The sequence below is a fragment of the Artibeus jamaicensis genome, unplaced genomic scaffold (assembly GCF_021234435.1).
Source record: "Artibeus jamaicensis isolate MK-2021 breed Jamaican fruit bat unplaced genomic scaffold, CSHL_Jam_final contig_585, whole genome shotgun sequence".
NCBI lineage: Eukaryota > Metazoa > Chordata > Mammalia > Chiroptera > Phyllostomidae > Artibeus > Artibeus jamaicensis.
The window spans coordinates 9,068,971-9,090,302 of NW_026521894.1; the positions used below are offsets into that span (position 1 = coordinate 9,068,971).

Below are 21,332 nucleotides of genomic sequence, written 5' to 3' on the forward strand. Positions count from 1 at the left end.
AACGTATGTCCAATCAGCAACTTGCACGCAAATGTTCATAGCTGCACTATTCATAATACTGAAAAAGTGGAAACAAATCTCATAAATTGAGAAGCAAAATGTATTATATCTACACAAGAGAATATTACTTAGCTGTAAAATGGAATGACATCCTGATAGGTGCTACAACGTGGATAAACCTTGAAAACATTATGCTTGGTGAAATAAGCCAGTCAGAAAAGGCATATCATATTGTATAATATTATTTAATTTCACTTATATGAAATGTCCAAAATATGCATATTCTTAAAGAAAGAAAGTACATTAGTAGTGGCCATGACTGAGAGAGAGAAGACTAGAGTGACTGGTAGGTATTAGGTTTCTTTTGGGGTTGATGAAAATTTTCTTGAATTATATTGTGGTGAAATGCACAACTCTGTGAATATACTAAGCACCATCGACTTGTACACTATAAAAAGTTGATGAGTATGTAATGTAAATTAGGTCTCAATAAAGCTGTTATTTAATAAGGTGCTTCAAAGTCCTTTTCAGTCTCATATATTGGGTTAAGGTGCTTCACTCAAACGTAACAGGTACCTATCGCAAACTTATATGATCACAAAATTATCCCTGAAGGTAAGTTTCAATCTTTTCTTAGTGCTGTACCCACAACAAGAATTTATTGCAGTTTTTTTACCTATACAAAACTGTTTGAAAATTCTCAATTGGAAGTCCCTGGCTGCTGAGGAAGGACTGCAGTTGGTGGACCTGACTCATTGTGTGGTCTGAGAATTGAAAGATTACCTCTTCTCTGCCTAGTAGAAGAGGGAGTGTCTCCTAATTTTGAAAATGTACACATTTCACATTCCTATTATGGTGAATTTTACCTCTGCTAACTGGGCTGTGTCCTGTGATTGTATCTGGCAGCTGTGGACTCTTGGCAACAAGAAGAGTGAACATCTGGGTCCTGGTCTCTTAAGCGGCAGAGTTCTTTTAGTAAAGCACCATCAGCTTAAGTGATGTAGTATGAAAATGTACAATCTTTTCAAGCAGAAATTTGTTATATTAAATTTTTTTATTGTGTTGAAACTAATATATAATATATGTACTTTTAAAAGTATTCAATAAGTACATAAGAAATGTCTTCCTTTGTCACTAAACCCATTTCATTCCACAGTAGAGGAATTATTGTGATATTCTGCTAGTCAATAGCCTATTTGTTCTTGATCCCATCTTTCCTTTGTTCTGTATGGCAGAGAACTCATTTCCTATCCTCTGATTATCCTCGAGTTGCCAGGAAGTTTCGGCCAGTGGAACACACTGGTGGGAGACTGTACTGTGGAAAGAGGAAGATACCCATCTCAGCTTTAGGTGGCGTTTCTGGGGCAAGTTCATCTCTTCCGTGGTCCTGTCTCTCTTGGGAGGTCCATCACGGCTCCAGCTTCCTTTGGGTGGCTTCAGCACCTGGAATTTGGTAATGCTGTCTCCTTCCTGTGTTCCTTCATCTGGGGGTAGTAGTCACTTACTGCTTTTGCTAAACCCCACATCATCTACCCTATACGCTGTTTAGATTCTCAGGTTTTTCATTATCAGTTACACAGATGTTTTACGTTTCTCTATTTGACATATCTAGGGTAGTTCTCTGTCTGGACAGAAATACAGTATTCTTCCAGAAATTGTTTTAGCATTTTAAAAATATGTATTTATTTTAGAAAGAGAGGGAAAGGGGGGAAGAGAGGGTGAGAGAGAGAAGGGGAGAAAGAGAGAGATAGATTTGTTCTTTAACTTAAGTATTCACTGTTTGATAGTTGTAGGTGGCCTGACAGGGGGTCAAACTTGTGACCTTGGTGTATCAAGGGTATGCTCTAGCCAGCTGAGGTACCCAGCTAGGAACTCCAGAAATTTTCTATGATGATACATTAACATACACAAATATCCTTTTAATATAAATGACAATATACTATTTATATATATTGTATTTTACACTATATCTTAGAGATCTTCCCCATTAACTAACTTATGTATATTGATGTCTGTGTTTGAAATTGCTGCATATATTTCATTGCAGGGATATGACATAGTAGATTTAATCAGTGCTCTATTGGTGGAATTTTAAGTTGCTTCCAATTTTACATTAGTACAAACATCTATGCACACACACATCATTGTACATATGGGAAAGTTTGAAAATTTGAGAAAAATATGCCAAATTAGTTTCCAAAGAGATTAACCAAATTGCTACTCCAGGCAAGTGTATATTCTCACTCTGTGTGTTATTGAACCTTTAATCCTTTCCCATGTGATAGAGATGAAAAAGTGATATCTCATTGTTTTAAGGACAGTTTTCAAATAGTAGACCTGACTAAGGGCATTATGTCTTTATGTAGAGAACCCCTGGGGCATGACCTGGAGTTTAGAGGCTGAAGAAAGCCGGTGACTGTCGGTAATAACCTGAATGAGAACAAACACCCAGAGGCAGGGAGATTGTGATTGTGGAGGCATTCTTTCTTCAATGCAGGTCAGTATCAAACTGACTGTGAGAACAGTGCTAGTCCTGTGGAAGTGTAGCGTGTGGCAGGTGTATGCCCTTGCACTGAATATGCTTCTGGTGCACTGGATTTAACGCTACTCCCTAGAACATGAGGCAGAGTTCTCATTTGGTATAGAGTACTGACTTGGAGGGTAAAAGCCCACACTAGACCCTCTTGCTGCAGCTTTTCTGTGGAGTCAGTCTTTAGCAGCTTAGATTTCCAGAAGAATTAACCCCTGAAGATTAACTCCTAAAACAAGAATAGCCCCCAGGTGAAGTTGCAGTTTCAGAGGACCTAGTCAGGGAGTTTTTTCTTAACGAGACTGAGAGTTATACGTTGGAAGCTTAATGAGTTAGTCCCTCAAACCAGAGCAGATGCCAAGAAAGAAGACCAAGCCTTGCATTGAACTTGAGGCCTAGAGTTACATACAGGCTGTGCCAGTCAGGCGGTGGACAGCAGGGGGTGGGGTAGGGGTGGAGACCCTTGGCATGCGGGGAAAGAAGCTTCCTGGGGGAAACCCAGATGTAGGCGTTGGGAAAGAATCTGCTTCAGGGAGGCTGATATGCAGCTTCAACCTCTCTGTCCCTTTTCACTAGGAGCACTCCCACTTGTAGGTTGGCCAGGGAGGGAGAGGATGTGAGACAATGATTGGGAAAAGGTGGGTGGCTGATCTCATGAAGGTCACATTTACCTGCTTTGGGGATTTACTCTTGATCTTGCCCTGATAGCCTTCAAAAGCTACAGATTGATGTTTCTCATATATATATTTGCCTCAGCAGAGAGCTCATTCTTTGCCTTATGCATGATCTCCTAGTACCATAAACGAAAGGGGAGCAGGAGGAAAGGGGGGTTGACTGGAAAACAGAAGAGCCATGAGCATGGGAAAGAGGAATGTGTGGTGCCCTGGATGAGTCTCTTACTTAAGGTGAACTGCCATTTCAGTATTTTCTGAATTGATTTGCCTGCCAGTGTAAGTCGTGTAAATGAGAATCCCTTTAGTTTTTCTCTTCAGTTACTTTTCGCCCTCAGCTGTCTCTAATTTTGAAGAGCAAAACTCCTTTTCCCTCGATGTTAAAAGTGGAATTGCTTCTGTGTTGTCTACATAGATAGAACTGTTTCTGACTATCTAAAATGTATCCAATCAGACAGAAACTGCTACTTTCCCCAGCATCTTCTCCCCCTTAACAGAAGGAACCAACAGTGAAAACGTCCCTGTTTTCTGAGGGGCACACATGACCTCGGACCCTCGGAGACCCCAAGGTAACAGCCCCATCTTCTCTTTTACTCCACAAAGACCTTCCAGGAAGGAAGAATTCACAGCTTCCTAATGGAACAGGCTCAAACTGGTAAGGAAATAAATGGTATTTTCCTGCTTCTAGGAGCATATTACAAAAATAGAAGTGGAAAGTTAAAAAAAAAATGAAAAGAGTTCTCAGCTACAGTGTGATAGATTGAAATTTCCCTTAAGAATTTTGGTTTCAGGAAAACAATTTTTTTAACTTTTCACAACATCTCGAGTGTGGGATATTAAAACCCTTAATAAATACATTGTTAATTTAGGACAGCCGACTCAAAAAATGTGACTCTTGGTTTCCTCCCCGTTGCCATCTTTTGATTAAGAGGAATTTTCAGCTAAGCATACCCGAACTCCTTTCTAGCTAACCTGCAATTGCCTTAGCCTCTAGGCTATTGCTCAAGTGGATAGTATGCCATTTAAAATATTTTGCATACTCCACTGCAAACTAGTTAAGAACAGAAGCAATCAAACCAACCAAATCCATGACCCCTGCTATTGCTAGTAGAAAGCACAGCTGCTAAAGGGAGGACATTGATTTCCAGGTCGTATATCATTTCCATGGTTGCACTAAGCAGTGTAACCTGCTGTAGCTGGGACAAGTCAGGCAGCAGGCAGTCTGACTGTAAGGGATTCAGAGGTAATAGGTTGGCTGAGAAGCAGGGACACGGTCCTCATACCAGGGGACTGTGTGCAGCTAGAATTAACAAGCATCAGATGAGATGTCACACTTTCAGAAGCACTGGAGAGGCATTTAACTGAGGCCAGATCTCTGCTGCGTGCTTCCTCTTTCCCTGCTCCCAGTGTCTGTGCTGAGAGCTGAATTTATAAACCCTCACAGTGGGACTGGCAGGCTGACAGTCAGTGGGAATTAGAGAGAGAAGAGGTGAGAATGTCTGTGATATTGGGACCTGGTGGAAGTGGGGTTGTCCTTGTATTGCTGTTGCATTAAGGTACTGTAATGTGTTGGGACAAGGATGTACTCAGGCCTTAGATTGCCCAGTGTTGCCTGTGTGCAGAGAAGGGCCTGTGTGCAGAGAAGGGCCTGCAGCTGGTCCTTTACAAAATGTAGAATGAAAGATGCTAAAGGACCAGATAGCCCTAGGTAGCATGTTTGAGCTGTGGGCTTCCGGAAATATTGTTTCTAGCTCTGCCGCCCCGGCCTGGAGAGAGACACACAGTGGCGATTTCAGGCTAGAAAGAGCAGGGTGCTTTTCGTGCAGAGTGAGCTAATTGGTCAGGCCTCCAGTTTTGTCATTCTCGTGACAGTCTCCGCTCTCTGTAGGGCAAATGACTGTAACCACCTAACCAGGATCCTGCCTCAGGTCTTCCCCTGTCCATGCTACCTGCCCCATGTGCCACAGATTGCGCTCAGTGCTGGGGATACATACAGAGGTACAGTCTCTCCCCTTAAAGATTCACAGTGTTGGTGAGAAACTACAATTCTATGAATTGTCAAAGAGGTGGACAAAGTGCTGGGACAGTATCGAGCATATTTTTCTCTAGTAAGCCTTTGAGATGATTAACTATTGATTTTAAATCAAGAGAGGTAATTTTTCTTATCTGCAAATAGCCAGGTTGTTTTAATGTTTTCTCATAGAGGAGTAGAGTTTATGATCATTTATAGGCAGTGGTAAATAAGAACAGTCATTTTCAATTTATAAATTAAAGGCAAGGGATCCAAGTCCATACAACAAAAATATCACTCATTATATTTTAAACCATTTTCAACATATGTGTACAGCCAGCTACATAAGCGTATATCAATCATCAGAAGCAAACATATCTCCATAAATGTAACAGAGGAACTCTAGCTTAAAATTTATATCAAACATCTGTACTTACATTAATAGCATAAGTCAGAACAACTCTTCCCTTATACTCATGGTTCCTTTAAATAGAACATACTAGGTGCAAAGTTCCATCCCGGCACCAGGAGCAAACTGGAGAGGGAGAGAGAAGGTTGGGGGGACCTGTGGCTACGCAGCTATGGCTTCACTCATGGGTGGGAACTGAAACCCTGATTTGTCTGCGGGACACCAGAAGTTCAGTTCTTGGAAAGGCTGATTCCATTTCTAGCCTTTTTATTGGGATTTGATGACTCTAAATACATTTTTAATTAGATGCCCAGGTAACCAGAAGATGTATGCTGCTAATGCATCCCTGGCCTTTTATGAACATAAACAGCTGATTAGCAGGACAGAATATATTTTTTAAAAGAACAAATAAGCCTCAAAGGATTGAAATTGTTATGAACCAGTCCTAACTCTTCTGGTTTCATTCATAACTTGAAGTAGCCAGAGGGTTGGAAACAGTGCAGAGGGATGGCTGTGCTCGGAAGAGCCTGGCTGGGTCATGTATCACCAGCGGAAGGAACAGATGTGATCCTCACTGGGCGGGCCTAGGGGCTCCTTTTGTGATAATAGACTGTTTATTATATATTTCTAGATGTATAACTAAATACGTAATTTAATATATCTAGAAATTCTGTTTCTAGAGGCAAGAAGCTGTGCAAGAGCTCCAGGGAAAGAGGAGGGACTGCTCTTGGCAGTGGGGGTGGGGTGAGGGCGGTACGGGGTGCTTGCGAGTGCTGAGGGTTCATCGCACTGCCCTTGTGTTGCTCTCTTAGTTCGCAGAAGCCGCTCACATCTCATTTTGCAAATTAAAACCATGGTAACTAAACTTGAAAAAAACCCAGTGAACCAAGTGGAATGACTCACAATCTAACTGAGAGGTAATTTTTCCTCAACCAACTAACTTCAAATTACGTTAGGCTCCATTTCTCTTCCTTGTTTTGCTTTTCGTATTAGACAAATTTCCAAAGACTTCCGGGATCATCTCCCTTTCATTTGAAGCTCCTTCTATGATAAATGTATTATTTACTGAATGTTGGGCATGTAGGACATGTCTAATTTGTGTCTTGTAAAGAACATGTTGCTCTTCTCTAGAGATAACGAAACTAAGGCTCAGAGAAGTTAAACGAGCTGCCTGATGGTGTACCTTGCTAACAAATGGTGGGGCTGCATTCTAACCCCAACTTCCCTGACTCGGAAGCTATTCTCTGACTTCTGCCACTATTGATATTTGAGGAATCATAATTGCTGGGGGATTTCCATGACCATCAATGTGATCTTGGAAAAGATTGTCAAGGCTGTGTATTCCAATACTGAAAAGGCTGAGGATACATTTTACAGAGAATTATGTAAACCTCCAATGATTCTGAGAGTGGGCATCAGCTGAATTTCATATTTTTGTCAGCGGGGCTCAGGGCGGCACTTGCTTAGTGCTCCTGGAAGTTTGCCTGATGGGAGAGGGGCAGAGACAACTTCTGCTTGGAGTATGTTCTTCGACTTGAGTTATTAAGGAACGAGGGAGCTAATTGCCAAAGCTCCAACTCTACATGCTCCGGAAACCATTCTCCTCCAAAAATGTTTTTTAAACATGAGGTGAGAGGTCCTAAAGAGGAAGGTGCATTATTCTTCTGAAAGAAAAGGAAATTTCAACATCCACCGACAGAATGTGCTCTCTGAAACAGCTGAAATAAATAAAACTGTTAGTTGACTTCTATATAAACTGTCCAGAGCAGCACTGCTGGCCTCTTCCTCTTCATCTGCAGGTCCAGGCGAGAGCTTTGCTCCATCTCCTTAGCTCCTGGTCCACCTAAGAGAGGAGATGATCAGACCTGGTGCCTGAGGGAAACGAGAAGGAGTCCTACTCTCTCGAGCCCTGTTTACAGACTGCAGGTTTAGCCCTTAGAGTCTCTGTCTTTTCTGCTGCTTGACTTTGAGAACTAATCATCTTGCTGATAATGCCTGAAAATATTATGGATAATATTTTGTCCATTCATATGTGATCACAGGCTTAATTCCTGTTAGGCTCTAGCTTCCTCCAGTGACGAATCCTTTACACTTGTATACTGCTATTTATCTAAATGCTTCCAAACATGCTGTCTCATTGAAGTCTCACATCAATTCTACAAAGTAGGCAATAGTATCCTCAGGTAATGAGCCTCAGAATCTAAAGCTCGTGGTTGTGGAGTTTGCAGGACGCAGGGCTGGAATACAGATTCAATGTTGTCTGATCCCAAGGGTCCAGATGCGGGAGGCAACCTGCTTGACACAGAACTAGTAAGGAGACATATGATTGACTTTTTATTATTACAACTTTCTGCTTTTCTCTTACAAAAGAAAGTGGTCCCCAACACCCTCCCCTCTGACAGCTGTCAGTCTATTTCTGCTTTGTTTGTTAGCTTATTTTGTTCATTAGATTCCACATATAAGTGAAATCATATGCTAGTTTCTTTCTCTGGCTGGTTTATTTTGGAAGGTGTTGAGGGTTGGGTGAGCAGGGCGAAGGGATTAAGCAAAAAAAAAAAAAAAGGAAAGATTCATGGACACAGACAACAGTATGGTGATTGCTAGAGGAAGGGTTGGTGCAGGGAGGTAGAAGAAAGTAAAGGGATAAATAGTGATGGAAGGAGACTTGACTTGGGGTGGCGAACACACAATACAGTGTACAGATAAAGTATGGAACAATTGCATACCTGAAATCTAGATAATTTTGTTAACCAATGTCACTCCAATAAATTCAATAAAAATGAAAGTGGCATTTTGTTTTTTATTCATTTATTAATTTCTTTTAAAAATAAACTTGATTTTTTAAAAACAGTTTTATGTATATAGAGAACTTTCAAACATGGTCCAAAAAGTTTCCATATACCTCTCATCCAGTTTTTGCCATTACTGGTATGTTGTATTAATGTGGCACATTTGTTATGATTAATGAGTAAATGTAGATGCATTATTACTAACTAATGCCGATATTTTATTTAGATTTCCTTATTTTTACCTATTCTTTCTGTTCCAGGATTCCACCCAACATCCCATATTACCTTCAGTTGTCATGTCTCTGGGGGCCCCTCTGGCCTGTGACAGTTTGGAGGAGTACTGGTCAGGGATGTCACAGGATGATCTTCCACTGGGATTTGTCTAACGCGTTTCTCATGACTAGTCTGTTGCAGTATTTGGGAGGAAGAGCACAAAAGCAGTGCCATTTTTATCACATATCAAGGATACACACCATCAATATGTTATTGCCGTTGATGTTGACTTTGGTCACCTGGCTGAGGTAGTTTATGTCAGGTTTTTTCTCTGTAAAGTTGTTCTATTTTTCTCCCCTTGCATACTATACCCTTTGGAAGGAAGTCACTGCATAGCCTCTGTTGAAAGAGTGAAAAGTTTGCTTCATTCTCTTGAAGGCACAGTATCTACATAAATAATTTGGAATTGTTACGCACAGATTTGTCTGTTCTACCTGTTTATTTATAGAATCGTTTACTTATATCAGTATGGATTTATGGATTCTGATTTATTTTGGACATTAAAGATTATCTAGTCTATTGCAGCAATAAGAAAGTAGGTTAGTAGGGCCCCTCTTTTTCTAGTTAAGTAGTAAGATTTTCTGGTTATTTGGAAGAGGCAGTGGTATACCTGAGGGGCGTGGCCTTTCTGTGGACTGTTTATTGACTCACGGAATGTAGACCCTGGCAGGTATTATCAGTACGCTTTATTTTACTGATGAGGCAGTGTAGTCACAGCTGTTATGGCACTACTGACCCACTTCATTTTCACCTGCTCCATCTCTCTCCATCGCCTACATCTGTCTGGATACCTAGGGAGCCCAGAATCTTTTCTGTCACTCAGAGAACTGTGTCCATCCCTGATCTGAACTAAGACAAGCAGCTTAGACTTCATGGCATGCAGTTCCAACCAGGGTGCTCTCATCTTTGCAACAGGAGGAGGACCAGCAAGCCACACTCTCTCTCCTTTTAAGGCACAGAGGGAAGGACAGGAGAATCTTTAATGCCCTGAAGCTGTAAGAAGGATGTGGTATTTTTGTTTTCCCTTAAGTACCTGTTGTGTTGTGTGGGACCCATTTTGGCAGGAGGAGGCAAATATATCTGGGCGGCACGCTTTAATGTGATTTGTGCAGATTTTCAAATTAAAATGATAACAACTCGGGATTTACACCAGCCCAGCATGGAAGAAATCCATTAGTAAGCCTTGGCAGCAAAAGTAAAATCGTCTTCCCCTACCCTGCTGTCCACATTAATCATCTGTTCCCAGGCTGTGCTGAAGGAATGTCTCCTCAGCCTGCTTGACACTTGCTGGCTCTACCTTCCCTCCCTCCCATTGATAGACAGGATCTGTATCAGACCTGGCCAGACCATGGAGCAGAGGAGGGGCTGAGTGAGGGAAGGGTCGCAGGAAATGCTGGAGATGGGAGTGAAGCCACGGTGCCAGTGCAGTTCATGACAGATTTCCCTACCCCGGGGCCCTGTGCCGAATCTGCCTGCACCAGAATGATGAAGGTGATTGACAGAGGGAAAAGCCCTCCTACACCTTCCTGGACCACGTCAGCAAAGGGAGGTACAGACCTGCCAGTCTAGCCTGGAAAAAAGACAGGATTGGCTGGGGAAGACGGATGCTTCCTGAGCTCAAGGAAGTTAGGGCAGGGAGATTTAAACAAAAGGTAGGGAGGAACACGTGGCTTCTTCCCCTTGCTTGCTGTGTCGAAAGGCCAGAGTGCTCACAGGGTGTCCGTGCTGGAAGCTCGTGTGGTCAATTGCAGGCTCTCCCTCACCCAGCATAGGAAATGGTGGTAGCACAAGTGACTGGTGCTGTGGGGTCCTGCTCTGCTGGGCGCACAGACACAGCAATCCAATGGCCAGAGGGACTGGACGCAGGTGCTGGGCTGGCTGGAATCAGCAAAAGACAGGGCAGTGAGCAGTGAGTAGGATGAGGGCCACAGGCTAAGACTCCGGAAAGGAGCCTGAGGCCAGACAGTGAGGGGGGAAAGAAGTGAAGTAGTTTGGAGGATGACTCAGTGGCCACCTGCAGTTTTCCAATGGTCAGTATTTTTAAATGGGAACAGGAACTCTCTGGGTGTGCCCTCGGGTTGGCCTGGCAGAGGGTGGCAGGGTTATTTTTCTATGGGTGTTCTGGAAGGGACAGGCTCCGAGGCAGAAGCCTGCCAGTCTTCCAAAATTGTGTATAGTAGCTTCAAAATAAGCAACCTCTTTTCTTTTTCACCCAACCTCTACCGCTGGAGTTTGCCTGTGAGTGGTGGGCAGCAGAACCCCATTTCTGTTCAGCATGGCCCTGTTAGGGGAGAATGGTTTGTCATCAAGAAACAGAGATCAACTGTTTCTCATTTGGAAAATCCTTACACACAGCTAATTCTAATAAAGATAATTTGGCTTTTAAATATCACCATTTGGGTAAGATCGCTCTGCTGATCCAGAACCTCCTCAGAGTGTCAGAGATTCCTGCCATATTTGCTTTCTTGTCTGGTGCTGCTCCAAGACCGTAATTCTTCTGTATCTTTAGTTCAGTGACATGGTCTACCTTTCTGGGACACACGCAGTGTGTCTGGTCTAGTGATGCAGACAGTCCTGTGGAGGCAGAAAGCTGGCAAATAATATTTGATTTCTTGGTGGAAGGTCTTGAAAGAGTGATGTGCGGCTGCCTCAGTCAGTCTGCACCTGGGAAGGGGGGAGCCATGGTAACATATGTAATGTTATAGAATAGACCCAGGGTGGGGGGTGAATGATATACTATTACTGAATGGAACCACCCTGATGCTGTGGGGATCTCCCATCCCTTACTAGGTTCACCTTGGCCATCGCCTGGGAAAGACATCTCTCAATGCCAGAGATTGGTGAAAAGGAAAGGAATTATTTATTTAAAGAGTTATACAAACTTAAGAATAATGATTTAATGTCTTCATCGAGATCCCAAAGTCCTTTGGAATACCCACCAACTCATAGTCCTTCCTTTCCCCTCTACCCAGTGTGTGGTACCATATCTCAGAAAAAGAAATAGAAGTCTGTGGTTCTTCTCTGCCAAAGCTGTGTGGTCCCAAAAGGACCCCTGCATGGCTGCTGTGCCTGGGTTTAAATCCCGGTGCCAGTCTTCCTCTGCCATACCATTTCTGACTTCTCCCACAATTGGCCACAGTTACCAGCATTCCTGTATTTTTCCAGCTTTACTGAGCTACCATAGTAAGTCTGGGCAGATGTGGCCCCATGGCGTGGAGCCAGTCATCTCCAAGCTCTTACGCAGTTGCTGTAACCAGGGGGAGTTGCCTCCCAGTTACATCTGGGTTGAAGTCACTTCCATCCCCGTGGCTCAAAGCATAGCCATAGCTATTTAACATATCTATGAAACCAGTTAAAGGTTATAGATATGTTAAACGACTGTTCTAGAGGTTATCTGCAAAACTGTTGCTATTCAGAGCAACTCTCAATGGCCCTGCTCCAATCGTCTCATCCCCAGCTCAGGCTTGTGGGGGTGAGGACATCCTATATATATTTTTTTCTAATATTTTCTTGACACTGAGTTCCAGACCCCATTACAAATCCCCATTTGGGCCCCCTAACCCCCACCTTATCTGCACCTGTTTCAATAAGAGAGATTTGGAATGTAACTGCCCTGTCCCTTGTTAACCAAGTTACCCTGGTCAGTTCCTTTACCCCTGTGAATCTCTTGTTTTGAAATGTCTAATTGATTTCTATACAGTAAATGAGACAAAGTATATCCAGAGCCTGAAGAATAATCAGGGCATCTATAAATGATAGGGGTTATCATTCCCATCATCAAAATATTATTGTTATATTCTATATGATTATAATTCCAAGATTCTGAAATCCATATGACTTTCAACTTCTCTCATTGTGGGCTTGGCTTCAATAAGAACTATTACCCTTCACAAGGGAAAATGTCTCTTCTTACCCCATCATTATAGCATCACTTTGAATTATTTTCCATAATAGGCTAATTTGTTCAGATACATTCTCTTTTTCTTTCTCTCCTGATTTTATTTGTGTTCAGCAATGAACATTTTTAAGATCATTGGCCCTGGATGTGGTGTACTCACAGCTCAAATAAAGGAATGGTTATAGTTACATGGGGATTGAAACCAGGACCATGACCTCACTACTTTGAGCAGAACTAAATTATTCATTCACTTATTGGTTGATTCTTTTTTTTTTTTAAATTTTATTTAGTTATTTTTCAAGTACAGTTTTTTGTCTATTTCTCCCATCCCAGCCTCCCCTGCCCCATGCTCCCCACCTCCCTCCCACTTCCTATTGGTTGATTCTTGTACGTGCCCTGACCAGGGATTCAACCTGCAACCTTCACATACCACGAAAATGCTTTAACCAGCTGAGCTACCTGGCCAGGGATTCAGAACTAAATTGTCACAGCACGTATTGGTACATCACAGCAAAGTGTTGCTGAACCTGCAGGAGGTTCACTTGCTTTCATTATCTTGGGTGGTTCCTTTTCCTCTGCGGCCCTGTAGGCAAAATAAGGTCAATTCTTATTGATGTATGATCTGTGGTGAACAGAGATTAAAGGTACTTTAAAGTTTTACCTGATACGTATGAGCAGAGACATTCAAGGCTGAAGGAGACCTAGTAGCCCTTTCATCCTAACTACCCCTACAATAGCCCTAACTACCCCTATAATAACCACTTGAGAACAGCTAGGGTATGTTTTCATGTTTTTGCTGGGTTGGACTAAAGGAATATAAGCATTCGCTTGACGTAAAAATGTTTTTGACTTTCACCTAACAATTTCTTAGTAACCTCTCCATATTCCTGGCTAGCTTCTCATGTTATCATATTACTCCATTTTTTTTTGACTTCCAAATTTCAAAAGAGAATAGACATTGCCTGTCTACTCCTTATGCCATTTACACTCTGCCTTTTGTCTCCATCATAATTACGAAGTTGCTCCTTGGAGGGCTGCCTTCTCAGTGGTCTCAGAGTGGTCTAACCAATGCCCTTCCCTTAATGCCATCTTCCTTCTGGGTGTGTCTGACGCTCTGCCCCACCTTTCTCTTTCTGCAGCTGCTTCCTTGACTTTTAATATTTTGGACTACTTGGATGTTCATGCTACTTTTCAGAGTATTCATCTGTCTACTAGGCTGCCTTCCCCTTCTTTGCCCACCTTAGAAATGTAGGCTTTCCCAGAAGTCTGATTTTTATCTGTATTCTTTTATTTTCCTCCTCACTTATTTTCTCACTCATCTCATCCCTTACCATGGCTTCAGGTATCACCTTCTTACTGAAGGCTCCCTAGTCTTTATCTAGACCTTAACTTTCTCCCAATTCCTGTTCTCTCTGTTCAGTTGCTTGCTGAACCTTTTCACCTGTGGATCTCTTTCTTGGTACCTCAAAAGCAATATGTATAAATATTATTCATCTTCAAATCTTGGTTTCCAGATCCCGAAGGTTCAGGAAAATACCTTAGATGCTAATTGGGGAAGGGGCTGGTGGTTGTGAGAAAGAGTGCCTGACTCCTCCAATTTAATTAACTTTTTCTCTTTTGTGTTTCTGTTTTCTGTATATGTGGGACTTCCAAGTAAGATTTCATTTTTCTCAAGAACTGTGATGCTGAAAAAATGTTTGGAATCTATGAGTCACCCAAATTCATCCTGAACTAGATCCTTTTACTTTTGACTTTGTAATTTCAGGTATTGTTACTAGGAATCACAAAGTCAAATGCCGACAGGGGCAGGCAGGTAATATGTAAATGAGTGGGATTCCCTGAGTCTCAGACAAAAGACCATAGTGGCAATTCTGGGGTACTGAAGAAAACACAGCAATTCTAAAGGCCCTAGATAGAAAACCTAACTCAGTGTATGAGCCATAAATCCATCCTGTAAGGTTCTTCTTCTCAATGGTTATACATTTGCAATCTTTGGGTAGCAATAGTATGCTAAATACCCAGGCTAGACACCTTAGAGGGGTTTCGCTCCTTCCTTTTTCCTTGCCTGGCATCAGTTTCCTTTCTTGTCATTTCATTTGTGACCAAATGTAAGCGTCTTCCTCTCAGTGATTCCCTCATCTGTCCTCTTCATTCTGTTCTTATTGATCCTGGTTTATACTGTATTACTCTGTTCATGGACTTTTTCTCTTCACTTCCCTCTGAGTTCTTTTGCACTGTTCAAAATGCGTCCTCATTGGCTACGGTGAGAAGTCAGCTACCTCAGCTTGGTTTTCAAGGCCATTCACCTTTCCACATTATCTTTGTAATTCCACAGAACCTGATTATAATCATCCTCTGATAGTTACTATCTTCTGTAAGTTCTATCTTATAGTATAGTTACTTATAAAAATGTCTCATTTGTCTTGCTAGATTGTGAACTTCCACTGTTCCATTTAACGTAGGTATGCATTTTTCAGTATCTATCGTATCTAACAGGTACTGCGCTAGGTGTTTTGGACATAATCTTTACCCTCAAATAGATCACAGGTGATCCATGAAGGCAGACATGAAAATGAATAAGTAAAATATTAAATAATGATGTTTTATACTAGAGATATGTAGAAATTCTATGAGAATATAGAAAGAGAGTAGTGAATTCTGAACAGGTTGTAGAGTGGGTGACAGATGGGTCAAGGAAGGTAACAGGAGTGCTGGGCCTTGAAGGAGGTCCCCTTGATGTAGCCATTCACTACGATGTATAAAAGAGAAGGAAAAACAATTGTAGCCCTCCTCATGGCTGAGGCAGGATCTTGGAAATAATGTTATATAAGGAAATGTGGAAGATATTGGAGCTGTTTGTCTGGAAAACAGATAACATATATGAAGAGAAAATAGAATCTTTCTTAGGAAATAGAAGAACTAATATGTGGAATTTTCAGAGAGGAATTTTAGATTTAATATGATAAAGATGACTTTCAAAATGGACACCATAACATGCTTTAAAAATAATTTTAATGGTGTTTCTGAATCAGCCAACGTGACTCTTTTGGCCAAACTGATTAGAGCATTATTCGACTAATTAAATTTGTTGGTTCTATCTATGCTGCTGAACTAAGCACAGGACAGGTTCTCTATAATTGTAGAATTGAATCCAAGTGGCTGAATAGACTGGTTTCTAAATAGAAGCATTGTAAAATATTTTCAATTACTTGGCTTCACAAACTTTCAGCAGGGAATTGGGATATCGGCACTTTTACCCTCTGCTGTTGGGAATATAAATTAGCAAAACCTTTCTACAGGACAATTTACATATAAATTACATATAATTAGCTTCAGCGCATTCATATCTTTTTGACCTAGTAATTCTATGTGTAGTAACTTCTTTTAAAGCAGTTATTATAAATTGTTAAAATTTTATCTATAAGGATGCTCATCATAGAAGTACTAATAATAGGAAAAATTAGAAGTAATCTAAATGTCCATCAATTTGTAATTCATTAAATAAATTATGATACATCTGTACAATTAAATATTATTTAGCTACTAAAATTAACATTAGTAAAAACATTTAGCAGCATGGGCAGCCATTCACAACCTATTATTAACCTCAATAAGGCAAGTTTCCTAAGCACTGTAATTCTACCTTTATGCTATATATGCACTGATTCTTGAGTTATGTGATTATGGAAGATTTTAGTTTTTTCATCTTAATTTATTTGTAGTAAACACTTTTCTACAAAGTACATATAGCACCTTTGTAATAATTAAAAAGGGTATGTAAAAAACTAGAAAAATCTGCCCCTGCTCTCTTGGAGTCAGAGATACTGCATCTGTGATACAGAAGCCGCAGCGACACAAAACCCAGGAACCAAGCCAAGCTAGAAGGTCAGGGAGCTCCTGAAGGTGAGTTCAGTCTTGCTGGCCAGGAGGACCTCCTGTCTCTAGCAAAAAAGCTGTGTTCCTCATCTGTACTGTATTGGGCACAAATTCATATAAGGAATTTTCCTTTTTCAGTAACTTTTCCCCTGAAATGGCTTAGCTCGTCAGAACTTCCTTAAGCCTTTCTGTGCTTTTCCTCTTCTACCGTTTTCCCTTCACTCAAGTGCAGGTTGTCTCACTGCATGTAGCAAGCTCCTGGGAGGTGAGACCTGAACATGCACAGACCGTCAGAGTAGGTGTGCTCAGGAAGGAGCACGTACTTTCTCTGCTGGAGACTTGGACTTCTCCTTGCTTTTGCTTCTGAAGTGGGCCTACTGGCTTTCTTACCTTTGCTACTGGCTCTCTATGGAAAGAAATAAGGAAAAAAGGGTCATATCAGAACAAGCACACAGTGTAAGGAGCTGAGCTACTTACTGTACCTCCATCTACATCTATGACAAAGTGACAGGAACATAAAGAGAGGCCTGCCTGGGCAAGCTAAGATGGCTTGTTCTTTTTCTGGTGGCTGGGGCTTGAGCAAAATGACTTCTCTATCCCTGACTTCATGGTAAAGTATATATATTTTCTCCCTTTCTAGAAAAAAAGATCACACTCAATACAAACCACTCTGTTTTAACTTTAGCACTATAGCTAGGTAGAAGCATTTTCTTTGTATTTGCCCCACTCAGAGAAACTCATTTGTGGGATCACATCCATTTTCTTTTATTTAAAATGTGAACCACTAGTGGACACTGGTAACATTCGGGGGCAGCACCAGCAAAGAAACTGGGAGCCTATGGAAAGGGTGCAATATAGCAACTGTCCTTGCACTTATTCGAGCAAAGCTTATGCAGGCACTTTTGGGCCATGGGCACACAAAGGAGATGGAGTCATAACTGCTGCCCTTCAGTACTAGCAATAGACTGTTCCAGGTAATTTGAGATCATTAGAGTCTGTGTTAGCTGCTGGGGTGAAGGAAAGCTCATAGTCTGGAGGAATGTGAGAAGGGCCTCCTGGGCTGCTGGTGCTGGGGCCGAGGGTAGGATCTGGGGATGAGGTGAAGGCTGATTGAGTCTTAAAGGGTGAAAAGAGATAGTAAAGACAGAGAACTGGGGGCAGGGGGATGCTCCAGACAAAAAGGCAGTATGAACAAAGGCATGAGGTGTGAAAGTGCAGGATGTGTTCAGTGATTTAGAATGAGATGTGATGCCGGCTTTGGTGAGAGACGAGGATGCAGAGTTGGGCACAGCTAGGTCTTGGAGGACCTTGTGAGCTTAATAGCGAGTTGGGGTTTATCCTGTAGGCAGTAGGGGGCCTTTAAGGAGTTTAAGCAGGAAAGCTACATAATATTTGAGCTTGAGAAAGGTCATTTCGTTGACATGGTATTAAAGAGAGGTAGACTGGGTTAAGGGGCCAGTTAGGAAGTAGTTGTTACTAGCTCAGAGAGGAATGGTATGTAACAGGTTTAATGAAAGCAAAGATGGTTAGTAGTTTGAATGAATATTTAGGAGATAAAATTAGCAGGCGTGTGTGTGTGAGAACACACAGTTGGGAATCAATGGTGACCAGAGCTGAATGTAATAAAAGTCTCATGCTTCTTGGGTTCCATTTTACCGTGAGTAGTTGTTCTGCAGTCAAAGCTGTGGGAGTCAACCTGTTTGTGTCAGAATTAGGATAGATTGGTTGAAAGCACTTATTTTTACTAAAATAATACAACAAGATCTTGGCTATTGTAAACAATGTTGCAATGAACATAGGGTGCATATATTGTTTTGAATTAATGTTTGGGGTTTCTTCAGAAAAATTTCTGGAAGTGGTATTGTGGGGTCATAGGACAGATCCATTTTTAATTTTTTGAGGAAACTCCATACTGCTTTCCACAGTGGTGGCACCAGTAGCATTCCCACCAATAGTGCAGAAGGGTTTCCTTTTCTCCACATCCTCACCAGCACTTTTGGTATATTGATTTATTGATAATAACCATTCTGACAGGTGTGAAGTGATATCTCATTGTGGTTTTAATTTGCATTTCTCTGATGATTAGTGAAATTGAGGATTTTTTCATATGTCTATTGCCATCTGTATACCCTCTTTGGAAAAGTGTCTATTCAGGTCTTTTGCCATTTTTTAAATTGGATTGTTTGTTTGTTTTTTTATGCTAAGTTTTATAAATTCTTTTGGAAGCAGCCCAAGTGCCCATCAGTAGATGAGTGGATAAAATAGCTATGGTACATTTACACAATGGAATACTACTTGGCTATAAAAAAGAAGAAAATTTTACCCATTGTGACAGCGTGGATGGACCTGGAGAACATTATGCTAAGTGAAATAAGCCAGTCGGAGAGAAACAAATACCATATGATTTCACTCATATGTGGGATCTAATGAACAAACTGAATTTAGAAGGAAAATAGAGACAGGCTCACAGAGAGCAGGCTGACAACTCTGTGTGTTGGGGATGCTTCTGGAGGGAGTGGTGGAGTACATCTAAAGCAAAAGAACTCATGGACATGCACAGCAGTGTGGTGACTGTGGGGGGAAGGGGTGGGTGGAAGATTGTATAGAGGAGAAAATGGTAATGGAAAAAATACAATAAAACGAACTATTAAAAACATATGGTGAGGCAAACATTTTTTATCTGAACTTTCTTTTTTTATGAGGGTTGGGGAAAATTTTTTAATAAAGGAAAATTTTTTATACAAAAAGATAAACTTTTAAAAATTTAGGTAAAAAGCTGGATTGTAGCTCTTTAGGTATCAAAGCATTAGGGATTAATGGCCCAAGTCAGTTTTAATTTTAGGTGTGAAGAATTTAATGTTGACAAGCAAAATATCTGTTATTAAAGGAGCACAGTAGCTCCCCCTATTTCATGAGTGAAATGTTCCAAGATCCCCAGTGGATGCCTGAAACTTCAGATATTATCGAACCTTGTATACACTCTTTTTCTCTCTATATATTGGGTTGGCCCAAAAGTTTTTTTTTCATAAGATGGCTCTAGTAGTGATTAATTGTCTTTACATCATTTGAAACAATTTTGTTAGATTGTACTGTGACAGCCATCATTTCAACAGGCATTTAAAAAAATAAAAATTTACAAAATTTTTGTAGCCATTTTAATATTGAAGATGGAAGAAAATAAACACCATTTTCAGCATATTATAATTTATTTCAAGAAAGGTAAAAACACATCTGAAACTCAAAAAAAGATACTGTGTGTGAAGGTGCTGTGACTGATCAAATGTGTCAAAAGTGGTTTGCAAAATTTTGTGCTGGAGATTTCTTGCTGGATGATGCTCCTTGATTGGGTAGATCAGTTGAAGTTGATAGTAATCAAATGCAGACATTAATTGAGAATAATCAACATTAGTCCATGTGGGAGATAGCCAACATACTCAAAATATTCAAATATCCAAAATACCCAAAGCTTTAAAAATCATTTGCACCAGCTTGGTTATGTTAATGACTGATGTTTGGGTTCCACATAAATTAAGTGAAAAAACCCTTCTTGAATGTATTTCCACATGTGATTCTCTATTTAATTGTAATGAAAATGTTCTGTTTTTAAAACAAACTGAGATGGTTTACGAAAAGTGGATACTTTACAATAACGTGGAATGGAAGAGATCACGGGGCAAGCTAAATGAACCATTGCTCTGGCCAGCAGAGCAGTCAACTGGAGCTCGACCACCTTCCTGGAACAAATGGGTTGAGGGGACAAGAGGCGCGAAGAATGGCAGCAAGACAATAAATTCTGATCAAGCTGCAAATTTTATTTTTCCGCACTGGGTATATATATAGGGAAGAAGGGAGAGGAAGGAGATTAGGCTGCTTGCTATTGGCTAGCTTAAGACAAAGGAGGGCCTGCTTATTGGTTACTTGGGTGTAACTTGTACTCGTGGACACCTCATGTGCCGGTAGCTGATTGGCTTGTGGAGCGCATGCACACGGGGGTTATTTGGAGAGTCCTTGTTGATTAGAGGTTCCGATAGTCAATGGACTGTGCTGCAATGTTAGCTAAAGGCCAGGTGCTCATTTCGGGGAAGTACGAGACCTGGGGCAAGGTTCCCAACAAACCATCACCACCCACACCAAAGGATGGTCTTCATCCAAAGAAGGTGATGTTGTGGGATTGGAAGGGAGTCTTCTATAATGAGCTCCTTCCGGAAAACCAAACAATTAATTCCAACAAGATCAACTGAAAGCAGCACTTGATGAAAAGTGTATGGAATTAGTCAATAGAAAACGTGTACTCTTCTATCAGGATAATGCAAGATGGCATGTTTCTTTGATGACCAGGCAAAAACTGTTACAGCATGGCTGGGGAGTCTGATTCATCCACCATGTTTACCAGATATTGCACCTTCGGATTTTCATTTATATTGGTCATTACAAAATTCCCTTAATGGGAAAAATTTCAATTCCCTGGAAGACTGCATAAGCACCTGGAACAGTTCTTTGCTCAAAAAGATAAAAAAGTTTTGGGAAGACAGAATTATGAAGTTGCTTGAAAGATGGCAGAATGTAGTGGAACAGAGTAGTGAATACATTGTTGTGTAAAATTACTAGTAGTGTTTAATTGTCTTTAACTTCATTCATTCATTTTATTTTTACTTAAAGATCAAATACCACTGGCTGGTATAGCTCAGTGGATTGAGCACAGGCCTGTGAAGCAAAGGGTCACCAGTTCGATTCCCAGTCAGGGCACATGCCTGGGTTGCAGGACAGGTCCCCAGTAGGGGACACATGAGAGGCAACCACACATTGATGTTTCTCTCCCACTCTTTCTCCTTCCCTTCCCCCTCTCTAAAAATAAATAAATAAAATATATTTTAA

General features: G+C 41.1%; 1 pseudogene; it reads left to right on the plus strand.

Moving 5' to 3' along the window:
- Positions 1-20,491: 20,491 nt before the first annotated feature.
- The window catches only part of LOC119055452 (UPF0538 protein C2orf76 homolog), a 30,314-nt pseudogene continuing 29,473 nt past the window's right edge, over positions 20,492-21,332 (plus strand).